Source organism: Peromyscus maniculatus, chromosome 14, assembly GCF_049852395.1.
Source record: "Peromyscus maniculatus bairdii isolate BWxNUB_F1_BW_parent chromosome 14, HU_Pman_BW_mat_3.1, whole genome shotgun sequence".
Lineage (NCBI taxonomy): Eukaryota > Metazoa > Chordata > Mammalia > Rodentia > Cricetidae > Peromyscus > Peromyscus maniculatus.
The window spans coordinates 46,265,934-46,290,357 of record NC_134865.1 but is presented as its reverse complement, the minus strand read 5'-3'; the positions used below and the strand labels follow the sequence as shown (position 1 = coordinate 46,290,357).

Below are 24,424 nucleotides of genomic sequence, written 5' to 3'. Positions count from 1 at the left end.
GCCGGGCGGTGGTGGCGCACGCCTTTAATCCCAGCACTCGGGAGGCAGAGGCAGGCGGATCTCTGTGAGTTCGAGGCCAGCCTGGTCTCCAAAGCAAGTTCCAGGAAAGGCGCAAAGCTACACAGAGAAACCCTGCCTCGAAAAACCAAAAAAAAAAAAAAAAAAAAAAAAAAAAAAAAAAAAAAAAAAAGGGCAAGGGCACTCTTAGTGGGATGGCAGTTTGGCATAATCTTCCTGGAAGGCAGTTTGAGGAGAGTTTTTAATAACACTTTTATTAATTGAGAATTTCATACAATGTATTTTGATCATATTCACCTGTCACCTCTCCAGCTGAGAAATATTTAGCAAGTACCACAAACCTCCCCGAGTCCTTGACCCAGCCATTGCATATAAAGAAGGAATTCTAAGGAGCTCATCACAGACGTACACAAAGAAATCGCAAAAACATTCATGACAATGCTGCTCACAATAGAGGGAAGTTTGAAGCAGCCCAGAAGTTCACGAGACATAAACTAAATAAAGCCCAGTTCAGCTATGCAGAACTCCATGCAGCCATGAAATGGGAAGTTAAAAATGTCTGCATTGTACCAAATGAAGAGTGGGTTTTAAGGCACTAAGTAGATTCTTCTTAAAATAGAAATAGAGGTAAATAACTAGAAAAATAACTTCAAAATAACAAAGATGGTCTCTGAATGGCATCATTGTGGATTTGTCGCTTACAATAAAATGTTTATTACATAATTATTTAAAGCATAACAAATTAAAAGGATGGTACCATCAGCCCTGTCAAAAATCCATGCCTGGGATGGTCATAGCTCTAGGGATGCCTCCATACTATGATGTAGCTAAGTTGTCATGACACCAAACTGTAGGCTAAGTATTTATGTTTATACCCATAGACAAATGCTACTTTTATCCTTAATCAAAGATGCTTTCTCTCATCAGCGAACCATGATGAAGGGAGAGAGCCCCCTCCAAGGCTCAGAAACACTTCAAAGAAAGAGCAGAAATGACGTAAAAGCCAGAGGAGAGAAGAGAGCTAGGAAAGGCTATCTTTGGGGCATAACAATGCCACTGCAAACATAATCTCCCAGTAGCTTCTGTTGCACAAGATTGGGCCTGTAAACAACTAATCACCAATCACAGAAGGGCTTGTGGGGCCTTCTTCCTCCCTGGTGAACTTCTGGCAACTGATGGATTCTGGGAAAGTGGTAGTCATTGCATGTGGTCACATACAATGAGCCTACAAGGCTCCAGTGAATAGTTCCAAACCCATGGCCACACAGTCTTGATTAAATTGGTGTCATAAAACAAAACAAAAGACGTGAGTGTGGGAAGTGGACCAGTAGGAAAGTGAGGATAAAGGCCACAGAAGAAAGAGAAGATGGGTTAGAACAAACAGAATGCACTGTGTACATGTGTGAAATCGCCAAGGGCCAAGGGCCAAATGGATTCAATAAAAAGTGATTAAAGTACCCAATTGACGTTCAACCTATCTTTTTTTTTTTTTTTTTTTTTTTTTTTGGTTTTTGAGACAGGGTTTCCCTGCGTAGCTTTGTGCCTTTCCTGGACTCACTTGGTAGCCCAGGCTGGCCTCGAACTCACAGAGATCCGCCTGGCTCTGCCTCCCGAGTGCTGGGATTAAAGGCGTGCGCCACCACCGCCCGGCTTCAACCTATCTTAATAAAAAAAAAAATGGCAGAGCTCACAGCTAGGTTAGAGTAGGCCCCTGAATGGGGGCAATTTTCATTTACCCATTCAACATGTATCCATTACTTCCTTTAAACAAAACCTGTCTACTCAGGAGACAAAACAATGGAGAGGCATTGAAGACAGTGGAGGTTCTTAAAAACAAGCAAATCCTAGGAGACGCGCAGCTGGGTGGAGACACTTGGGAGGTGGGATGACCACCATGTTCATTTTCTATTCCTGCCAGAGAAGAGTATGACCAACAGAGGCTTAGAACAAGACAAATAGGTTATCTCACTTGGTCATGAGTCCAAAAGCCTCACTTGGCTAAGATCAGGTCTCAGAAGCAGTACCTTCCCTTCTGGACACATGAGGAGAAGCAATTCACCTACATTTTTCTGTCTCTACGAGAAGCTTCGATTCCTTGACTCCTGGCCTTTTTCTCTGCAATCAAAGTACTACAGGTGGAATGGATCTGCTGTAGCACCATTCGGACAGCTGTGTCTGCTCTCCCCTTCCGCTACACTCTTGTGATCTGTCTCACCTTGAGAGCTCAAGACATTCTTCTGTTTCAAGATCAGCTGTTAGCAATCTCAATTCCACCAAAAAAATATTATTCCCAGTTATTGTGCAACATAACAGAGACACAGGTCCTGGGGGTGGAGTAGGGGTGGAGTGAGGGGTGGAGGAGGGGTGGAGGAGGGGTGGAGGTTATTCTCAAGCAATGGGATGAAGAAGGTGGTTCCATCAGAGACTAAGATTGAAAGCTCTAGGACTTTGCGGCGAGTCGGTGAATTGGAGTCTAGATGCCAGGTACCAGCTATTACCACTCATGGAAGCAAGAAATACGTGTAAGGGAGCAGTCTGGGGAGAAAGAGAGCATGGGGTGTGCCCATGCCATCAGAGTATTTACGTGCTGTAGCATTTAGCTTTGAGAGCAAGTGACATGGAGGGTGGTCTGCACTGAAGACAATTAAGTGGGTGATGGCAGTAGAAAGCTCATGGGCCCAGCAAGGCAGAAGATCGAGCTCCCTACTATGCGTCACATGGAAAGATGGGAAAGCCTGTCTCAATGAACATGATCATTTTTACTCAGGTTTAGAAACATGGGATAACATGAGAACATGACATGGGACAAAGGAGTCGTATCAAGGTGTATTAAAGCCATAGGGAAATGTGCCTCATCTTTCTGTAAATTCTAAAGTTTATGTGTAAGATAACTACAATATACAGCTGTCTGTATATACATCAACCTGGTAGACAGTGCTGTTATACAAAGACTAACAGTACGTTTGCAGCAGTCTTAACTAGTTTTCCAATAAAAAAAAAGTTGTAAGTTGTCTAACACTGGAAAGCATATTTAAACCACTACAAGTTTCCAATCACTCATAGCTAATTCTGGAATACCCTTGCTGAGATACTATCTTTTTAGAAACAGACACAGAGAAAAGCAGTCAAGCTCATCTGATCACACAAAGCCAAGTTCTTCTAACACATATGCAGCAGTAACACCACCTGAGATATTTCAAACCGGCTCTCTGCGGCAGTCTGAGAGCACAGACAGAAGTACTAACGCGTGGTTTGTCTTTGCCCACCACTGCGGCAGCAACACCCGCCCTGAACCAGCTAAAATCCAGAAGGGGTGCTGCGGTGGTCATTATTATATGTATCTGATAAACTCAAGTAGGACAGAGCGGGTAAGAGGCCATCAGTGGCTTCCCAGGGGTTACTTCTCCAACGGGTCCCTCAGATCCACCCTGGCTAACTCAAATCCCAACTCAGTCTTTCACAATACTTTCTGAACCTGTTGGGTCTGGGGTCTCGCAATAATGGGGGACAGACCACCGAAGTCTATTAAATCAGAAGCAAACTTTATTCCAGAAAAATTTTAAAAAAAATTAAAAATTGGAAAAAAAAAAACCACCATTGGGCACAAAAGCTTATCAGCTAGCTGAGACCACAGCCAAGGTTGGAATTCTGAGGCTATGGCAATGGAGGTGGGTACTGGCCTCCTTTTATAGTATCAAGCATGGGGTGCATGCTAGAAGTCACGTAAACACAACTATTAAGAGTTAGCTTTGGTCTGGGCAGTTGCTGGCTATAAGGGGGTTAAAAGTTAACCCCTGGCTGTTGACAGAGGACCTGGCTGTAAAGCAGAGAGTCATTGTTAGCAGTTAACCTGTAGAGCTGATGACTGTCAGCGTTCATCTCTTAAGCTCATCATTTTATATTCCTATATTCCTGGACCCTGCAAACCACTCCTCCTCACCTGATCGCGATACATTTTCTCTCCACTCAACATGGACACTGTGTCTGTTTCCATCTCCCTCTCTGTATGAATGTTTCAACACCAGGAATGTTCTTTATTTCATCACCCATGACTCAGTCCTCAAGCAATTCCAACCTTGCTTGCTTATCCACCAAACCTGAAGGGCCAGCGAACAGGCTTGACCAGCCAGCTTCCCAGGGCCTGTTGGAAGTTGTTTACAGAGTGCAGCTATAACCAATTCTATGAATAAAAGCCAGAGGATCCTGTAGCCCCTGGACTGTTCTTCCACCGGGCTGCAGAGTGAATTAAAAAGGAAAAAAAAAGAAAGAAAAAAAGGCAAATTGTAGCCAAGGCTGAAGAGGTGACCTATCAGATGTGTTTAGTTTGAGGATTTTGCAGGGGCAGGCATTTAGCAATATTCTTGTTCCACAGTACAAATCATGTTTTCCCCAAGCTCACAGGTTGTCACTAATGACTATGCACACAGGAAGTGTCAGGCTTCTGTCTACTAAATCTCCTCTCTGCCTGCTAGAGACAGTGCTTTGCGAAGTGCTTCTGTCCCCGCTTATGTACTTAGCCTCATTATCAGGACCCTGACAACCAGCTGTAGGCTATGCTCTAGCGCAGCCTGCATGGAATGGGTTAATGGAAGTGGGGCTTCCATTTTAATCGAAATTATTTTTTTTAAAAACTAACCAGACACCTCTAATGTGCCTCTGAACAGAGGAGGAGCCAATATCCACAGACAAGAATCCATCTAGTAGCCAGGACACCTTGCAAATAACCTCCAAATGCAACGGTACCTACCACCTGTTCTGCCAAGGCCCCAGTGGCTGAGCTTTGCACCTAGACATGAAAGATTCAGCTGTGCATAAAGCCAGGCCCTGTTGCCATGGATTTTTCACTGGCTATACACTGCTAATCCCCCTATACATGGTCTCCTGGCCAGATACCTAGACTTGTGGGTGTCCACACTAGGCTCAAAGCCCTACGTCAAAGTCAAAGCTAGAACACAAATTTTCACACAAACAGGAAAGCAAAACCTGGGTCATCACCTCACTTCCTACAATTGCTACTCAGTGAAGGACTTTCCAGCACCCTCTTCCCTGGGAGTCCCTGGGTGTCCATCCCTGGGAGTCCCTGGGTGTCCATTCAAATCTGTGATGGAAAGAGCAAATCTGGCCAGTGCTCATTCATTCATTCACTTATTCAGTCATCTAGACCCACCTCCGGCCTCTGTCCCACTCTAATTTTTAACCTCCTCGATTTCCGGTAGTGGTCAAGCAATCGCCTGTGGCACAGATCCATAAGGCATTTCAATTTCCAGCAATAAGAATCACACCTTAACTCAAAAGAAAACCAAGTCCTGCCAGGTTAAATATCAAATTAATATCTACCAAAGGTCTTGCACATTTCCAGCAACAGCCTTCCAACGTCAGCACAAGAATGGTCTAGAAGAAGGTCCAACTCACCGGGTTCTATGGAGCCTTCACAAGAGCAAAAAGTTTGAGTCAGACACAATGTTTCCTTGAAAGCTGACTCATAATGGCCTCAGGGTTACCCAGTATTTCCTGAAAAGGCAACCCCATAGTCACCCCCACTCCTCCTGAGAGTGGGTTACTCTGGTTTTCCTCTATCTCCTCATTACAATGCGTTGGGGCCCTCTTTGGAGTTAACACTAAGTTCTCCAGCTGCGGATGGCTATGATTCTCACCTGGCAGGAAGAGAGGTAAGCTGACTGCTTACTTGAGTGAGACTCACCACAGCAATGTTTGCTGAGGAGGAGGAGGAGGACGAGGAGGAGGAGGAGGAGAAGCTTGTTTGACTCACCACCACTGCGGTGAGAACTGTCTGCCTTAGGAATTCAATAAGCATTTTTTTTTTAAATGATAACCACCTGTTCAGTGGGGTTATTAGTTCTTTCTTATGGGCAAAATTATCTTCCTGGAGATTTTGCTACAAGTTGTTAATCTCTCAAACTGCAAGTGGTATTCCCTTTGAGGAACAAATATAAAAGTTGCTGTACTGGCTAAATTCAGACTCTGACCATAAATATTTCCATTAATCATAAAAGGGACTTCCTCTTATTTGTGCCTATAGTCCCTACACTGAAAAGCAAATACAGGATGACAAGGTGGGATTCTGATGAAGTCAAAATGCCCAGTCTCCTGTGAACATCAGAAGCTGGGATGAAAAGTCATGGTTCCTCATGCATTGACTCGTTGCAGCTTCTCTGGATAGCTCCATAGTGCTTTGGGCAGAGGCAAAGCCATGACGCCCAGAATTTAGAACCAAGAGGATCACAGAAGATAAAAAGCACTGGTTTTGCCTGGGTGAGAGAGAGGTGAAGGCAGAAGCAATACCTGGGAGCTGACTCCCTGAAACCCGAAAATGTGAAGTCTGTGGGATGAAACATCACTGCTTCTTGGCTGGAACAGATTGTAAATTCTCCTCTTCGCAGGAGAGGAATCACATAATTACAGCTGAGCAATTCTTAGAGTATCTAATTAGTCTATTTTCCATAAGTACAAAAGAAAGACCGTGTTTTAATTCTGTATACAAGAGACACAGAAAGACAGACTAACAGACAGAAAGCACGCAAGCAAGCTCAGTCACAGAAGACCCCACAACAGTGGCTCCTAGTTCTAGGGCCAAGGATATCCTCTGAAACAGACAAAAGCTTTGAACCTTCTCCCATGCACAGAGCCTTGTAGAGGCCCCCTTAGCAGCCATCTAAAAAGGCCTCTGAGGCTCCCTGTCTCATAGATGAGAATTTCCTCTTCCTATGTGACACTAACCAGAACCTTAGTGCAATCCACATGCAACCAGGACCCCAAAATAATTCCTCTTGCACAGCCTCACTCTTCCAGAGTTGAAGCTGCTGGCCTTCAGGTGATCTTCATTAAGCCTGATTTTTCCATTCCTTTATTCTCCTGGTCATATATTTCTTTTCTCAAAGCACAGAAAGAGACTTTTCTAGAAAATGAAATAGTATGCTTCAACATTAATTGAGATCTGTCTGCTTACCAGGGATGTACAGAGACTAGACACTCATTATCAGGGGTGCTGCGGAAACAATACAAGGACCCAGAGAGAACCCAGAATAAATGGCCTCTGAAGTCTACTACCATCTGAGATGTCATGAGTAAATTAATTATTCAACAAAGTCTTGAGATGCAGCTCAGTTGACAGAGCCCTTGCCTCACATGCCTGCAGTCTGGTCCCCAGCATCACGCAATCCCAAGTGTGGCAGTTCATGCCTATAACACCAGCTCTCAGTCAATGGAGACAAGAGGATCGGCAGTTCAAGGTCTTTCTCTGCTACACAGCAAGGCTGAGTCCAGCTGGGCTATGAGAGACCTTGTCTTAGAAACAAACTAACAGGAGAATAGTACGTCACTGGCAATTTGTCTGTGCCCTTCACAGAGCGGGCGCTGAGAACTAAATACTGTGTTTCCTGTGAGGCTCAACCACACATAGGACATACTTCCCATTCATTTTGAGCATTCGTTTGGTCAAACTTCTTTTTAGCTACAAAGAAAGCAAATTCCTTCTAGTACCTGATGTCTCAATCACTAGGAAGCTGCAACTTAACTCCTGTATAGTCCTCAGTCCATTAAACCTGTGTCTTTTACACATGGGCTGCTAGGGCATATCACCCACCATTCCTGACAATTAATTTAAGCACTTACTTATTGAGAACATCTATTTTATGGACAGCTTACCATGTACCAAGCATATTCTAGAGATACAGCTAGGACTGACACAGAAATGGCCCCTACCCACATGGAGTAGACATGGTCTTATGCTGCCTTGACCATAACCTCGGTCCTAGAGTTTTTAAATGTTCTTGTCTTTTTCCATTCTTGTGAAATCCACATCTTTTCCCTGAGGGGGACAGGGAGATATCAGTTGTGTACAGGCCCCAAACAGACAATTCTTCCGAGACTTTACCTTCGAGTAGGGAGATTATGACTCATTCCAGGTGAAAAGTGAGATACATATAATCATCGCATCAAAAGATGCGGGTAGAAACCCGAGTCAAAGCATGAAGAATGGTCCAAATGCAAGCTGACCACGAGATTTCCCCCGAGAACACTCAGTGTGCGCACAGGAGCACCGCAGTTACGCAACCCCCGAAGCGCTGGAGAAGCTCTTCCCTTTTTTTGTACATTAATTATAATGGGTCTAAACAGCGCTAACTAGTTCCCGAAGTAATCTTGGAAAGTGTTTGTTTTCCACATTTTTAAATGCTGAGAATATAATTAGCTACTTAAATCTGAATGCTAATACAGCAGTTTGTGTCCACATTGAGCACTCTTTGTACAACACACGATGTGGTGCTAATCCGTGCCAAGATTTTCTTCCACAATCACAAATTAACAAAAACTGGCCACAGGCGTTCCTCTCCTACTGCCCTAAGGCTCTATTTTTCAAGACTTAACACCCTCTAACCCACATATGGGGGACCCACCCCAGGTATAAACAACTGAGAAGAAATAAAAGAGAGGGGAAGGGGAAGGGGGAGCTATAAGGAGGTAGCTGAAAGCGTCGGAAGCCAGGCACCCCTAGACTGCTGTGCCAGAGAGTACTAGCTGCTGTTACTATGTGTTCTCACCTTCTTCCCTAGCAATAGAAGCACCGACTTGTAACTAGGCTCATGGCTGGACCAGAATAAAGAAGGCATCTCGGCACCTCCAGCCAGATGAGACCATTTAACTAGGGGACCGGGATGCAATGAAAGTACACCTTTGATGGGCAGCTGAGAGATGCCTTGAGAGTGAAGGAGATGGACAGAAACCCACAGCAAGAGACTGGGGAGATGGCTCCATCAGTAAAGTGTAAGCACAAGGACCCGAGTTCAAGCCCCAGAACCCTCATATATATATATATATAAAGCCATTCATGTTGGCATGCACTTGTGACCCCAGTACTGGGGAGGTGGATACAGAATGATGCCTGGGACTCACTGGCCGACCAGTCTAGCCTTCTCAGTGAGTTCCAAGACCGCCTCCAAAAGTGTGAACAGCTCCTGAGAGCCAACATCTGAGGTTGATCCCTGGCCTCCATGAGTGTACACATGCATACCCAAATGGGCACCTGCACAAGCAAACCCAAAGCCAACACAAAGCCCTAAGGTTAAACCATCTGTGGACTTGGCTTAGCTGAGAGATAAGCTTCGAAGCAGTTTAATGTATGGTTGTCTTGGGGTACCTATCATTTGTTATTGGACTTAACCCTCAGAGAGGTGGATTTATTAAATCCATACAACACTCTTAGTAGCTACTTATTGTCACCGCTATTTTACAAAATAAGTAACTGAGGAATCTTTCTGCCAATTCTCTCCTAAGCAGGAAGTTTCCATATGTAGGAAGGGAAGCATGATGGTGTAAGAGACACGCATCTCCTGCTGCAGAATACTGACGATAGTGCTCACTACATTGCCTGTGCCAGTTGTACGTGATATTTTCAGAGTCAAGCACCAAGACTTAGTTCAGGTACTTGATTGAAATCTGGACAGGGGCCACACCCCAGTTCTGAATGAGTAACACACTGGGTGTGTGCTTACGTGCTAAACGGCTGCTTCTGCCTTTCCTAACACGTACACTCTCAACTGCAAAGAAATCTCCAAGCTTTGTTGCGTTACAGGTTTATCTGGAAGTCTGCCCTAAGCACTGCATGTCATAGTTGAAAGTTCTGTACATGACGACACACAGGAGTCATTGTCTGAAGGTCTCAAAGATCCACAAGCCATGAGGAGCCCGTGGTGTTTGGGGTTAATTATCCTAATAAGTAATCTTCACCAAATGGCTCTTTCGTAGTATCTCACCATATTACCTGCCTGGCACAGTGTTAGGCATAACCAAAGTCATTTATGGAAACTACCTGCTATACAAGCCTCTCTCAACCCTTCAGTGTGTCTGTCAACACTAATTGCAATGGCCTCACATCCATTTCTCCCATATGAGATCCTCAGTGAACACCAGGGCACACTGTGTTAACTTTTCTTGAAGAGATATTTAACTGTTAAGAGAAAACATTCACTTATGGAAAAAAAAAAAAAAAGACTGACAGCCATCACAAAAACATTTTAATTGTGGCCTTAATGAAGAATGCAGTCTAATCATTTTTGCCAACATGTTTTTGAAGGAAGGTCAAATTAATAGTGTGTTGATTTTGAGTCTTTACAAAGAAGTGACAGATTGATTTTTAAGCACTTTTAAAAATATATCAAATACTAGATAATTAAGTTTTGACATTCAAACACAAGCTGGGAATTTATTTCCACTTGTCTGGCATGGGCATTAGCTGTACTGTGTCCCAATAGCTTTATCAAGATTTTTGAAGACGACTACGGCTTGGAGAAATAATGTTCCCATGGAGGCTCATACGTTAAAGACTTGCCCTTTAGGGTGGAGCCCAGGAAGTTGTAAAACCTTTAGGGGGTGGAGATTTCATGACACACAGCTAATAAATAGGATAAAAATAAGGATTCCTACAGATTTTACTGGGTTGTCTCTGAAGGTACAAATGCACAACAAACACCTCGTAAGACATTTGTTCAAAATATAGGCAGGAAGTGTAGTCCAGTGGTGAGGTCAGAAAGCAAGACATTTGACAAAGACATGCCTGGAGTCTCTGGCACAGTTGCTCGCTCTATGTGATAAACCAGAAAAGCAGAAATAAATACAATTTATCACTAAGATCAATATACCTCAAGCCACACGCCACTTAATAATGAAGGGAAGGCAGAGAGAGAGAGGTCAGCTTTTATTGGCATCCTTCCTGGGAGTGGATTTGGTACCATAGCGCCATAATTTGGGCCCCAGCTGTTGGAAGATTCTTTTGGTACTCTAATTAACGTTTTATACAATGAAAAATTCACAAGGGCCATTCTCTTCCCACATGCCTAAAGGAGCAGAGTGAATCTATTCACTTTCTGTCTACCAATACCAACATATAAAGTCTTTCGGGGCCGTGGTAGTGGCACCCGCCTTTAATCCCAGCACTCACTCAGGAGGCAGAGGCAGGCACATCTCTGAGAGTTCAAGGCCAGCCTGGTCTACAGAGCGAGATCGAGGACAGGCACCAAAACTACACGGAGAAACCCTGACCCAGAAAAACCAGAAACTAAATAAAGTCTTTCTTTTTGCACATGGTGCTATGGTGTGCCCTTTGAAGCCACGGCGTCATCTGTTAAATATGTACCAGATAGTTCCATTTGAGAAGGACACTGGTCCCACTTCAGTGTCAAAAGGAAAACACAGATGCAAGTGCTCACTGGAGACTCACAAGTACTCTAGGGTTCGACTCGAGCTAAGACTTGAAACCAGATCTGCCTGCTCCTAGGCCCTTCCTCTTACCCACGCTGACACTTACACCCTACCTTCGTTGGGTCCCCCTCCTGTGACTAATGGCAACTCGTAGAGGCGCTGACTTGAGTTAGGACGTGTTAAAAAGGAAGGGGCCAAGCAGAAAGGTTCTCCTGACCCTCTCGGACCCTTGCTCTAATGGCCGAAGCCTCGGGCCCTCGGAGCAGCTGCTCATGCCTGAGGGTCCCGCTGCTCCAAGTGGACTCCACACAGCCGCAAGGAAGAATGTGCCGAGAGGGCAGGATGCAAAACTAAATATTGACACTGCCTCCAGAGCAAAGGTTAGAAACGCAGTGGCTTCCTGCCAGACAGAAGGCAGCTGGGCGAGGAGCCCCCTTGCCCGTGGCAAGGGAAGGCTCCTCCGAGGAGAATCCCAGGTGCTATCAGATGAGGAAGTGGCTGGTGGTTTGTGCAATAAGGAAATCTGATGTTAGACCTGAGAGTGACTCAAAGGGCAAAGAGTTACCCTGGGCGGGAGGAGAAGGTTCAAAGAGAGTGCTCTGCTACAGGGACACGAGGGCCATGGCGACAGCTGTGCAAAACTGGGTCATCTATTAGGCCCAACCCAAAAGGGTTTCTGACGGACCCCTCCGTGTCCTCGACTCAGCACAGGGTGCTGAGAAAACAGAAATGATTCAGTGGGTGCTCATTCCCCCAGAGGGAGAGAAGAGAAAAACACTATCTCAATGTCACAAGTCCACAACCAAACTGGGAGTGAGGGGGAGGGGCGGCTACAGGCATGTAGAGGGAGTTCCTTAGCCCACCTGGTCTGGGGGTTCACTGGAAGCAAGCCTGAGACCGTTTAGCTATTTAACCTAGCAGACAAGGGTAACTGGAGTCAGGCTACCAAGATTCAAGTCCTGGCTGGACCACTTAACTGCCTGGACAGTCCACTTACCCTTGCTGGGCCTCAATCTCTTCTTGTATAAAATGGAAGCAAGGATAGCATCTGCTCCATGAGTATATTTATGAAGAGTGAAGTAGAGGAGGGGTCTGGCATACAAAATTAAAAGCCAGTGAATATTCCCTCTTCCTGTTGCTGCATAGACTAAGAAACACTCAACCAATGTAGAACTGCAGACATTTGGGTTGAGGATCATCAAAAGGACATCTGTCCTAACCATAGCTTTATCTAAATGCCTACGATCTATCAAGGCACTTAATTAAAAGGCTCTGGCAGACATCTGTATAGACAAGCCTAGAGGCAGGTCTGGGTTGGGGGCTGTAATAAATTATGTCTGGAGATGTAAAATTGATAAATGATGAGATAGAATAAATCTATATCTGGAGATAGAAATCTTCTAATGATCAAGGTGGTGGTTGTCATCATGGCAATGGATGAGATCACTTAAGGAGAAAGGGCGAAAAAGAAGGTCACCATCAAGTTCCTGTTAACAGCTCCAATACTTAGACTCAGGAAAGAGAGGGGCAGCCAGGAAAAACAGGAAGACATTACCAATGAATATGGAAGAAAATAAGCCACACACCAACCAGGTGAAGGAGAGGCAGCATCGTCCAAGGAACAGGAGCAGAGCATAGAAAGCAAGGGGAATGCAGGCATGTCCAGCAGTGCAGAACTTCCCTGGTCTCTACTGAGCGGTAACCATGGAGGAATAAAGCTGCCACGAGAGTCATTCCTACAGTGGTGACGCTTGTTTGACAGTTCAAGGAATGATGGGAAGGCTCAGGGAGGTTTTCACCAATCTAGAGGTCTGGTCCAGTGTGAGTGCCCGACAGCTTTTTCTAGCAGCTCTCTGGATAGTACCAGGAGAAGCATAACAATGCTACCGAATGCCTATGCCCTGATCCCCAGACTCTGTGGATATGGGCTATGGAGAATCAAGGTTCTAAGTTGCCAATGAGGTGACCTTAAAATGAGACATTATCCCAAATTATTCAGATGAGTCCTATGAAGTCTTGACCATCCTTAGCAGCAGTAGAGTGCCAGGGGAGCAGAAAGCTCTTCAGTGGGTACAAGTGTTTGTGGCCAGACCTGACGACCGGAATTCAATTCCCAGGACCCATGTGGTACCCGCTCCTACAAGGTGTCCCCTGTCCTCCACATGCGGTGGGGCACATACTAAATAAATGAATTCAACTTAATTTAAAAGTAAATGGAAGAGGGAACCAAAACAGATAATGTAACAAATGGAAGCATGAGACGACTCCAACCCACTAACACTTGAAATGGAGCCATAAGGCCAGAGAGGTAGGTGGTCTCTAGATAAGGCAACTCAGTGGACAGTCCCCTGGTGTCTCCAGGAAGGACACAGTTCTGCTGACACCCAGATTTTATCCCAGGAAGGTACATTTCAGACATATGAACCACAAACAACGATAATGCATTGGCACACCTCTGTGTATCAGCTGTGTGGTCATTTGTTCCATCAGCAATAAGCAACAAAAGCGTGTCTTTGAGAGGGGAAACACCAACCTGTGTTTATTAACTGACACCAGCAACACGTTTCTAGAAGCTTGGCATGTTGATCCATTCATGGACATTTATATTTTGTTGAAGTTAAAATATGTTCCCATTGGAGAAATGCCTGCCTATGGAACGCAACTGGAAATTACTGCCAGAGTTCAAAGAATGGGCTTCTGGCATCAGGTGAGCCGCCAGGACAGCACCCAGGTCCCATTTTCCCTTCTAGGATTCATTGCCATATATTGAGCTATTATTATTATTATTATTATTATTATTATTATTATTATTATTATTTCTGAGAGTTATAATGTTTTTCCTTGACTCCCAGATCTCTACCCTGCATGTCTCTGATACCTAGCAATGCCTGGCCATGTGTTCCCACTGTTTGTTCTCAGGGTTTGCCTTCTGCTGCTGTTTTTCACTCAAATAATTCATATTCATTGTAGAAAAATCAGGACACAGGCAAGCAAAAGAAAAGGTAAATCACTGTCATCTCACCCACAGTGGATAATTGCTTTCTGCATTTTCAAATGTATCTTTGAGAATGCCATATTAATATTTATACATGTGTTTTGTTTTTAAAATGTAACGATACTCCCATAACACACTGTGCTCTTACTAGGAAATACATTAAGAATCTTCTGTAAATATAAACATTTGAAATGCAGTTCTTAAAGGCTACAAAATATCTCCAACATAAAAACAGTGCATATTGACCTGGTCTCTTTATCATGAGCATTTTCTTTCACATTCATCTTCCATATTCCCTGCCTCCATCCTCTTCTCTGGCAGATATATTTGGTCACCACCAACTACTGACTTTAGGTCAGTCAAGACTACTACCATAATCACTCTGGATTAGTGTTCTACATTCAGCCTGCCATCTACTCTATCAGGCGACTGACTATAGGATAACTGAGTCTCTCTAACCAGAATGACACTGGATAATGTGGAGGTCAACGTGTGTTTAAAGAAGAATAAGTATAACCTTTATTAGTGTTTCTAGAGACCAGCAATATGTACTTATCTGAAAATCCCCTAAGTGCTAACACTTTGGTTACTAAGACAACATTCTGTCTCTACTGTCGCTTATAATGCAGTTCTGGGTTTACTAATGAGAATAAGAGCCTTGTAAAGAATGGTCCTGATTCTTATTTTCAAGTGTCTAAAAAGCCAATTCAAGTAGCTTTCAGAAAAAAAAAAGCTGTTTCACATACTTTAAATCAGATATAATCAAACCCAGAAGCTCAAACAGTATCCCAGAAAGATTATACCCTGGACTGACTGCCTGGCTTGCTTCTGTGTGATTAAGGCAGTGGTTCTCAACCTTCCTAATGCTAGGACCCTTTAAGGGTTCCTCATGTTGTGGGGACACCCAACCATAAAATTATTTTCATTGCTAGTTCATAACTGTAATTTTTCTAACATTATAAATCATAATGTAAATATCTGTGTTTTCAAATGGTCTCTAGGTGACCCCAGGGAAAGGGTCATTCAACCCCCAAAGGGGTTGAGACCCACAGGTTAAGAACTGCTGACCTATGGTTACCACAGCAACTGCATTCCTGTCATTGTGATTTCAAGTCCAATAACACATATAGCACATTTATTATGCTCCCTTTCAAATCTCAGAAGTGGGTCTTACTGGACCACTCAGGTAATAAACTTGTCTCGAACCCTGGTCCTTATTATCCAGAGAGTGGCCAGACCCACTGACCTGGTTACAGCTAGATCTTAGACCTCTCATTATACATACTAAAAATAGCCCAAAAAAGGTGGGGCGAAATTACCAAAAGAGAAATGAATACTGCATAAGAAAAACAGTAGACATCTTGAAAGGATGGAACTTTCTAGCATAGTGATGTTAACTTTTTGAGGTCACGAACCCCCTCAGAGATTCAGCATTAAGATTTTTACACAAGAAACCAAGCAAAAGGCTGTAGAAAAGCCCAAGGTTTTACATACAATGCATTTGTGAGTTAGAAACATATTTCCTTTACACAGCAGAATATAAAGAGACCTTATAAAGAGTTGTGTTTCCTGCTTATTCTTGATGCATGCAAGCATCAATTTGTATTTCTTGAACAAAGACTGAAATGAATCCAAATGCTTCCCCTAGGGGGAAAAGTTCTGCTCAAAGGTAAATCTCAACAAGGTTTGAAGATGTTTGACTTGAATAAGCTGAAACTGTGAGATGCTTTAAGATAGAATTTAAGTCATCTTTAATAAGTCATCTTTAATATTTAATCAGTGTTTCATTTTGTTAGCAGCTATTCCTTAAAAAGTGACTTTCAAACACATGCAATAGCAGTGAATCAAAATGCCCCTCTTTTACCTTGACAGACAGCTCCTGTGGGAGAAAAAAAGAATGGTCCAAGACTCGTGTAGAATTTACAGAATGCTGCTTCCTTTGTCCTCAAACACATGAGATCATCTTTGGCAATGACTGTATCATTGGTGCACTGATGTCAGCAGAAGAAAGATTAATAATCCATGCTTTAATTTAACCTTCAAATGAATGGTGTGGTTTCCAGAAGTCTGAAGAATGCCGCCATAGGAAGACCAGCTGATAAGGCACACTGGGCCCTAGCACAAAGGAGTTATCTTTCCAACAACGGAATACATATAGTTATCATCTTCATTACAGAGGCAATATGATCCAAAAATTTTTCCATTGTGATAGGTGTTGGGAAATAAGAGTAAGTAGTAAATATATATACAGACACATATTCACATTCATAAGTGTAATCAGTAAATCTTCCATGTTGGTTGGTTCTAAGTATTTCCTACTTCTCTACAAAGTTAATAATTAATTTGTTCCTAGAGTTCAACTGGAGGCTTCAATTTTTTTGTATTATCTAGACACAATGGCACATACCCAAGATCCCAGCACTCAGCAGGCTGATGCAGGATGTTCATAAAGAAATGTATTTCCTTCATATCAGCAGAATTTTAAAAAAGACCTTATAAAAAGTCTTAAGGCCTGCCTGGGCTATACATGAAGATCCTGTCTCTCAAAAGGAAAAAAAAATACTCTGGTTCTTTTTATGTTTAATTTTTTTTTAATTCTTTGAGAGTTTTGTACAACATGTTTTGATCATATTCACCTTCCCCAATTCTTTTCAGATCCACCCTCCTGATTCTTTTTAATGTCTTGGCTTTGTATGTGCATATATGTATGTGTATACAGCATTATATGTGTGTTTTAAATATATCTTCTTTGAATATTAGCTCTGTGAAAAAGGACCCTTGTTCCCTTCACTGCTGTCTCTCTCTTAGCCAAAGAGCTAAAGCTATGTTCATCCATCAGTTTTATAACAAAAAGGCTTATATTTTATTCACCATCTGTCTCTCTTTGCTGTCCTACTTAAGCAATTCAGAACATGCCAGGAGCTAGTAAAGAAGGAGAAGTGTGGTGGAAATAGGTTGGGTCAGATCATGTACCACCAAGAAGCTATGTAAGGATTTGGATCTGATGCTATTCATGGTGGAAAATGAAGAGCAGGTTTGGCTTGAACATAACAGGGCCCAATTTGTGACTTAAAGGGTTTACTTTGCTGTTCTGGGAGAACCAGCTGGAAGGAGAAAGTTGGGGGGGGGGGAGATTAGGTAGAAAATCCAAGAGAGGAATCAGGGTGATTTGTACCTGCCTGACAATAATAGAGGTGCAGCTAAACCAACAGGTGTGGCTGATAAACCAATGCAGCATTCAAAAAGATGTCTAGAATAACCCCAAGATGTTGGTTTCATAAAAGAGGTAGCGCCATTTTACACAGCTAGGGGATGGTGGAAGAGAGAGGAAGGGTAGGGAATGGGGAGTGGGGGAGGTAAGGAAGAACTCAGAAGTCTGCCCTAGTCACGTTCAGCTAGAGATGCTTAGTGGACTCCCCAGCGAAGATTCTGACTAGACAAATGACTCAGATGTCAGGTCAGCACTGGAGGAGAAACGGTCATCCCAAGATGGCTAAAATCATGCCCAGGGACTTCACACACAGCATGATTCAACATTTAAGCTGTGTTTTACCAACACAGAAAACAAGCAAGAACAAAAACAAAACAAAACAAGACCAGTAGGTTTATTCTGCACCTCCTCTGGGTGCAGCGCCCATGCTTTTTCTTGCAGTGAAAGGTTTTTCTAGTAAACTGACTTGGGTGGGGCCTAGGCTTCAAAGGCGTCTCTGCACCTCCAAAACAATACCAGAGGCGACAGAGAAATCGGTGCCTGCTCACACTGAACAAATTCGAGTCTCCCGTGGTGCAATTCCAAAGCCGTCCACAGGCCTTACATTTTTGAAAAGCATAAATATTATATTTCAAGTTTTTAATTCCAAAGAGAATTCCCCCGCCCCAATATGAAAGAACAGGAGTGCCCACCCTGAGAGATCTTGGGGAGCTTATTTATTTATGTATTAAAGAACTGGACCTGGGTTTCTCTTAGACCAACTTAACATACTGAGTTACAGTAAATCTGGAGTTCTCCAGTTGGGCGTGGCTTCTCCATTGCATTGCAGCAAGTGAGTCTGCAGATGAGGTCGTGTTGGGCAAACCAAAGCTCTGGGCCAGCCTTTAAAATTAATGAGCCCTTTTCTCATGAACATCACCTGCCGTACCTTTTTCAAGTGTCAAGCAAGTTCCACTCTTCAGATTTGCTCTCAATCTCTCTTGGGGGGCAGGGGGGGCGTAGATCTAAACTTATCAAATGGTAATCTCGTTTTCATCTGAGAATAAAATTCCATGTCCATGACCACAACATAATCATAACAATAAGGGTATATTTTCCTTCATTTCTACTGATGAGAAATTGTTGTATTCCAAACCTGAAATGATCAACAGTCTGTATACATTATTATACATTAACATGTGCCAACAAAATACTTTTTTTAAAAAAAAAAATCTATGGTCACAAGCAGAGAAAAATAAATGAGGCTGGAAATGGAAACTTCCTCTCTGTCCATGAGATCTCATAGTGAAAGAATGTGCTCACCAGGTTGCTAGGGAACGATTGTCAGTCGTCTTACTAGCTGTAGACCTGTAGACAACACTACTGACTGGCCCACAAGATAGGCCCACGGATGCAATAATGACAAGTCTGTTACGGGAGGAACCAACCCCTTGCTAACTGAGTCTGAGGTCCACTCCAGAGGTAGGAACTTGTATCTGGTTCTGTAACCCAGTCAGAAGGCAGTGGCTGGGGGGCTCAGAGGCCCTACTGGGGAATCTACTGCTCTTCTTCACTAAATGGAGATGAAGCATCCATTAAATGACCTTCTAAATAACTGTGTTTGTGCTCATGTAATAGGGTTGCTGTCAGCTTCAGTCAGAGAATCTTTGCACAGTGGGCAATGATGGCGGAAGAAATTCATAACTGGCCAGTGTGTTAGGAGAAAGGGACCGTTGAACGCTCAGCCATAAATGGACATCTATATCACCTTGGCTACGACTCGTGGCAATTAAAGAAAAGGTTTGGAAAGGATGTAAGAGGCAGAGAAGTAGGGGGATGGTGTGGAAGACTGACTTTGGGACACGACAGAGCTGTGGCACTCTTGAATCCACACCCAACTGTGGTTACCTGCAAAGGAACTACACAAGATTGCACCCACCAACACCCTATCATGGAGAGGAAGGGAGCTCATGGGGCCCCACCCCTCCAGACGATCTATACATAGTTAATGGTTTCTAGGAAAGGGACCTGTACTTCAGGAGTGTAACCGCCACTGAGGTACCCACGCTCCGTGAACACCCCCTCACTCACCCTCCTGTAAGCAACCCTAATTAAACTCATGGAGAAAGGGAAGGGGGTCAACAAGAGTGAAATGGGGACAGGAAATGATAACAGCAGGTGACTATGATTAAAATATATTATATACATGTATGGAAACGACATCATGAAACTCATTATGTATGGTATATACTAGTGGAAAACTAAAAAGGCAAACAAAAACAAAGCCCTCTGCACACAGTGCACACCAGTATTCTGTGATACTGGCTTAAACCACATTAACTTTATTATTAAGGTGTAAGAAAAAGTTCTTAACTTTTTGGCCAACTGAGCAATCTCTTCAAATCTTTACACTAAGGTTATAATAAAGTATACATTCCCTCAACTCCATAATACTGCATCCCCCGTACTAAATTTAGCCCAGTCTAAATGTCATCCTTTTAACAAATACATTTGATGAGTGCTCATTGCATATTGGGCACTAAAAATCTTGGGGTACAGCAGCAAGCCAGAAAGAAAACCCCTATACGCATGGGCTCTCATTCTAGTGGGAGAAACAAACAAGCTAGCCAACAAATATATAGCATTATTTTTATACAATGACGCATGTTAAGAGAAAAATTATAGGAAGCCAAGCAGATCACAGTAGATTTGAGTTGTCCAAAGGGCAGATGTAGGTAGGGGTGAGAATTTACATTGACTATGATGTTATCGAGTCAAGATCTGGACGAAATGAGGAGGACCAGGACTTCTCATTCCCTAGCAGGCACCGGCAGCCCCTGCCTCCTGTTCCACAGCATTTCTATCTTTACTCATTTGTTTGACAACTATTTCTCGAGTGCTTGCCACCCCCACGTGTTCTTCCTGGGGCTCTCTTGTGGGTTAGTTCATCTTGCTTCTATTAAGAGATGGCAAAGGCAGGGACTGGGTCTTATGCATTTTTGTGTCTCCTTTGCTGCCTTGTACACTGGGGAATGAAGTATTCCGTAGAGAGACAAATGGATGGATAGTCTAAAACTCAAGTACATCCAGGAGGCAAACTATTTTTTTTTTCCTTGCTGTCTCAAAAGTCAACATACATCTCTGGAGAAAACCAAGGCTGTGCGGGCTCCTCGGCATAGTAAATCAGGTTAGGCCCACTGGGAAATAAAGGATTAGAGTGTGAGGAAATCTTTGATTAAAAATGTACTTCATTATTGAACAGTCTTCGCTAGACTGCAAGGATAAAGGTACAAGCAATTCAAAGAGTGTCCCAAAGGCAGGTTAATACAAACGGACTCCCTTGAAATCACACCTAACAAGTGACTCCTTGATCCTAAGTACACAAAATCTCACACTTGTATAAGACTGTTAGTGCACCAGCTGTAAGCAAACTGAAAAGGTGGTGTGCCCTACCTACCCACCCTACCCTCCAGCTTGAAAAAAAAAAAAGCCCATGTTTTTCCCTTTTCTTCATGCATGATTCTCTTTCTTGGTGCCTAGAGGGGAAAAAGGAGGCTTTTTTCACATTGGAAGAAAGCATTAATAAATCTTTGGTCACCTAGTGTGGAGCATGTATCCAGAGAAATAAAACCAAATCATTAACTGACTGGTCAAAATTAGTTCTCAAATGGCATTACACCTTGAAGACACACCACTTCCATAATCATACATGACATTAATGAATTTGCAATTGAATTTCACCAGCATCCTTCATAGGAAACAAGTCAAATGCCTTCCTAGCAATTTTCTGCCTTTATTATAGTTTAGCAAATTGCAGCAAGAATACTCTCATTTTCCCTAACCACACTTTTTCAAGAGGGGCAACGCAAAGAATACTCCTCATAGAAGTGTCTCTTTTTGTTGTTTTAAAGCTCAAACATCCTTTCACCTGAGAAGCACAGAGGAGCTGGTTTCCTCGGCAACATAATTTGCTTCCAGTTCAATGGAACATTGAGTTCTTTATCGCAAGTTCCCCACATCAAGTGACCAATCCCAGCTCAGACAACCCCACTTCTCTTTGCAAAGCATGGTGGGAAAAAAAAAGTCTGTTTCTAAGGTGTTTTTGTTATGGTTAAATGAACTTTTTAAATATTGATTTTAGTGCTTTCAATTTTTTTAAGCTTCTGCGCATTCAGGTTGGGTTTTTTTTCCCTGAAATACAAAGGGTACAGCTCCTCTGAGCCTCTTATTCATTTGCCCAATGTTCATTTCAATGATGCAAACCAACTGACCTCTTCTGTAGACTTTCAGCTGAAAATGGTCATTTGGCTAAAGAAGGATGGACTTGGGGAAACACCTGCTTTTCTAATTCCGATGACCTCCAATCTGGAACTCTGTCGATGGGAATGTCCCCTTGAAATTGGCCACACTACAGCTTCTAAATCTAAAGAGCCTATATATATGTGTAATATCAGCTAATATATGTGTACCTATATTAGCTGAGTGCATGGTAAGCCATTCCACAAAGACTCTAGATTAGGAGCAACATTTAAAAGGTCAGCTCTGTACTGATTTCATGGATGTTTAGTTATCCAGTTAGAATCCCTGTGGCTTTATTTGTCCATCAGGCTAAGAAAGATCTGTCTGAGGAGATACCCTACGAAGTTTAGTCTGGTAGGCACGATCAAAGTGCAACCTTCACAGTTAATCGATAGCCAAGAAACTGATCAATAGCAAAATCCCAGCGAAGCAGCATGCTGCCACTGGGGACCAGCAGAGCTCGGAGTAGCATCTGAAAACAGAGCCCAGGAGAGCTACATCTGAAAAGCAGGAAGCCGCTCAATGCTTTATTCTCACTGTTTATTGTCTTATGCACCAGAGCCGGCCTCGTGTCTAGAATACATTTAAAGGCCGTGGACATCTTGCAGAAAGCATTATGACAATACAATGTCCTACTTGAGAAATAATGGGGTTGGAGTGCCTGTACATGGAGGGCAAACAGGAACAAAAACGGCTGTCATCATGGAAGTACTTGTCATGTTGGGGGCAGTGATTTTCTCTTAGGACTGAACTTCCATTGGATGTAAGCAGAAGCGGAGGACTCGGACTGTCCACAGGCTACTGAGTGGAAGGGCAACCAGCTGGCTGTGCAGGTACGCACTTGTGATCCCAGCATTCAGGATGCCGCAGCAAAAGGACTGTGAGGTTCAGACCAGACTGGACTGCAGAGCAAGACATGGAGCCAAACAAGGAAACTGCAACAAACCCAGCATGACATCTGGTTCAGCACAGAAGATGAAGATGGCTATAGCCATCTGAAAAGAAGGCAGGGCTGGTTTAGAATAGACACGGGGATGGGGAAGACCAAGGACATCACCAAATGTTCCTTAGCCATTCATAATGAAAGGCTCTACAAGCGTTCTGTCAACTCTAGACTCTGTAAGTGAGGTTACATATGGTTTGCTTCCTATGCTATGTATGGCAAGGTAGTTTGAAGGATGATTTCCCAAAAGCTCTTGGCCCTTGAATCTATGACTATGGCCTCACCTGGGGGATCAAGATCTCTGTAGTTGTAATGAAACATGTTGAGATAAGACCACCCTGGATTTTCTAGACGGACCCTAATGACAATTGTCCTTCTAAGACACACAGAGGAGAGACATGGGCGGGCGGGGGGGGGGGGGGGGGTAAGTAGGGCAGACCATGGAGTGAACAAGCTAAAGCTAGATGGAAGTTTGCAGCCATAATCCATGAAGTACTTTAGAGTCATCAGAAGATGCAAAGAAAGATTCTCCCTCAGAGTTCTCAGAGAGCGCAACTCTGCCAACTTCTTGATCTCAGATTCCACACCTCTACGCAAACAAATCACTATTATTCTGAGTCGCCATGATTGTTTTGTTTGTGGCAGCCCCGCAAATCTAAGTAAGTAGTTCATACTTCTTTTTTGGAGTGTGTGTGTGTGTGTGTGTGTGTGTGTGTGTGTGTGTGTGTGTGTGTGTGTGTGTGTAGGCCACAGGACAACCTTGGATATCACCCTCAAAAACACCATCCACCTTCCTTTTTCAACAGGATTTCTCATTGACCTGGAGTTCAAAGAGGGGAGACTGGCTGGCCAGAAAAACCTCTGCCTTCTCAGCAATGGATGGCAAGCATACCACCATGCCCAGCTATTTTCATACACATTTGGGGAACTGGACTCGGGTCCATGTGCTTGCCAAGCAAGTGTTTTGCTAACTGAGCCATCCACCTAGGCCCTCTCATAGAGTTTTAAAGTTAGGCTACTAAATAAAAATTTCATGTAGTCTAAATTATTTTGAGCATCCCTCCTATTACCCTACAAGCACTCACAAAAAAAAAAAAAAATATCCATCAAGGCCCACTGTGACTTTAGTGCTCGAAATGGCTGCTTCTTGATGGAGCATCAGCTGCAGAGGCTGGCTTGATTTTAGGACTATAACAAGATCCTTTATCTCTAAGTACTAAATGTCAAACAGGGGAGTCGCTCACCCAGAAGGCCCTCTGGAGCTCAGACTACCATGAGGGCAGAGCCACCAGACTTCCCTTCCATCCATGCTTCCTCCAGGTCACATGACCACCAGAAAAATGAGGAGACTACACTTCCTGCATATTAAGACTGTTCAATCATATCCCCCAATCCCATTTCATAGTAACAAGGACTGACTTTGAATGTTTGTTAAGTAAGAAGTTCACTTCACTAACGTTATCATCGTAAGGCAACCTGGCGTTTTACAAACAAGACTTGAAAATATAAGTTAGATGCATGCTTTTTCAAAAATAAATAGATCTGGGGCTGTGGTGGTTCGGTGAGAGAAGCGCTTGCCATCAAGTTTGAAGACTGTGTTCTGGTTAGATTCGTAAGCATCCACATAATAAATGGACATGTTAGCCTGCCATGATCCTAGCAAACACAGGGCTCCTGGGAGCAAGCTTGCTAGCTAGACTAGCCGAATTTGCAAGCTCTGTGTTCAGCAAGAGACCGTGACTCAGTAATGCTCACAGAGAGCAAC

General features: G+C 43.4%; 1 protein-coding gene across 3 annotated transcripts in view; it reads right to left on the bottom strand.

Annotated features, from left to right (window-relative positions):
* Syt16 (synaptotagmin 16) overlaps positions 1–24,424 on the bottom strand; it is a 274,838-nt gene that overhangs the window by 172,175 nt on the left and 78,239 nt on the right. Inside the window, exon 1 of one of the 3 annotated variants that reach the window (XM_076550881.1) lies at positions 5,356–5,438. The exons of the other annotated variants lie outside the window; for them this stretch is intronic. The gene's annotated coding sequence lies outside the window, so the exon portion shown is untranslated. Of the gene's footprint in view, positions 1–5,355; positions 5,439–24,424 lie in introns of those variants that run through there. 3 annotated transcript variants of the gene reach the window in all.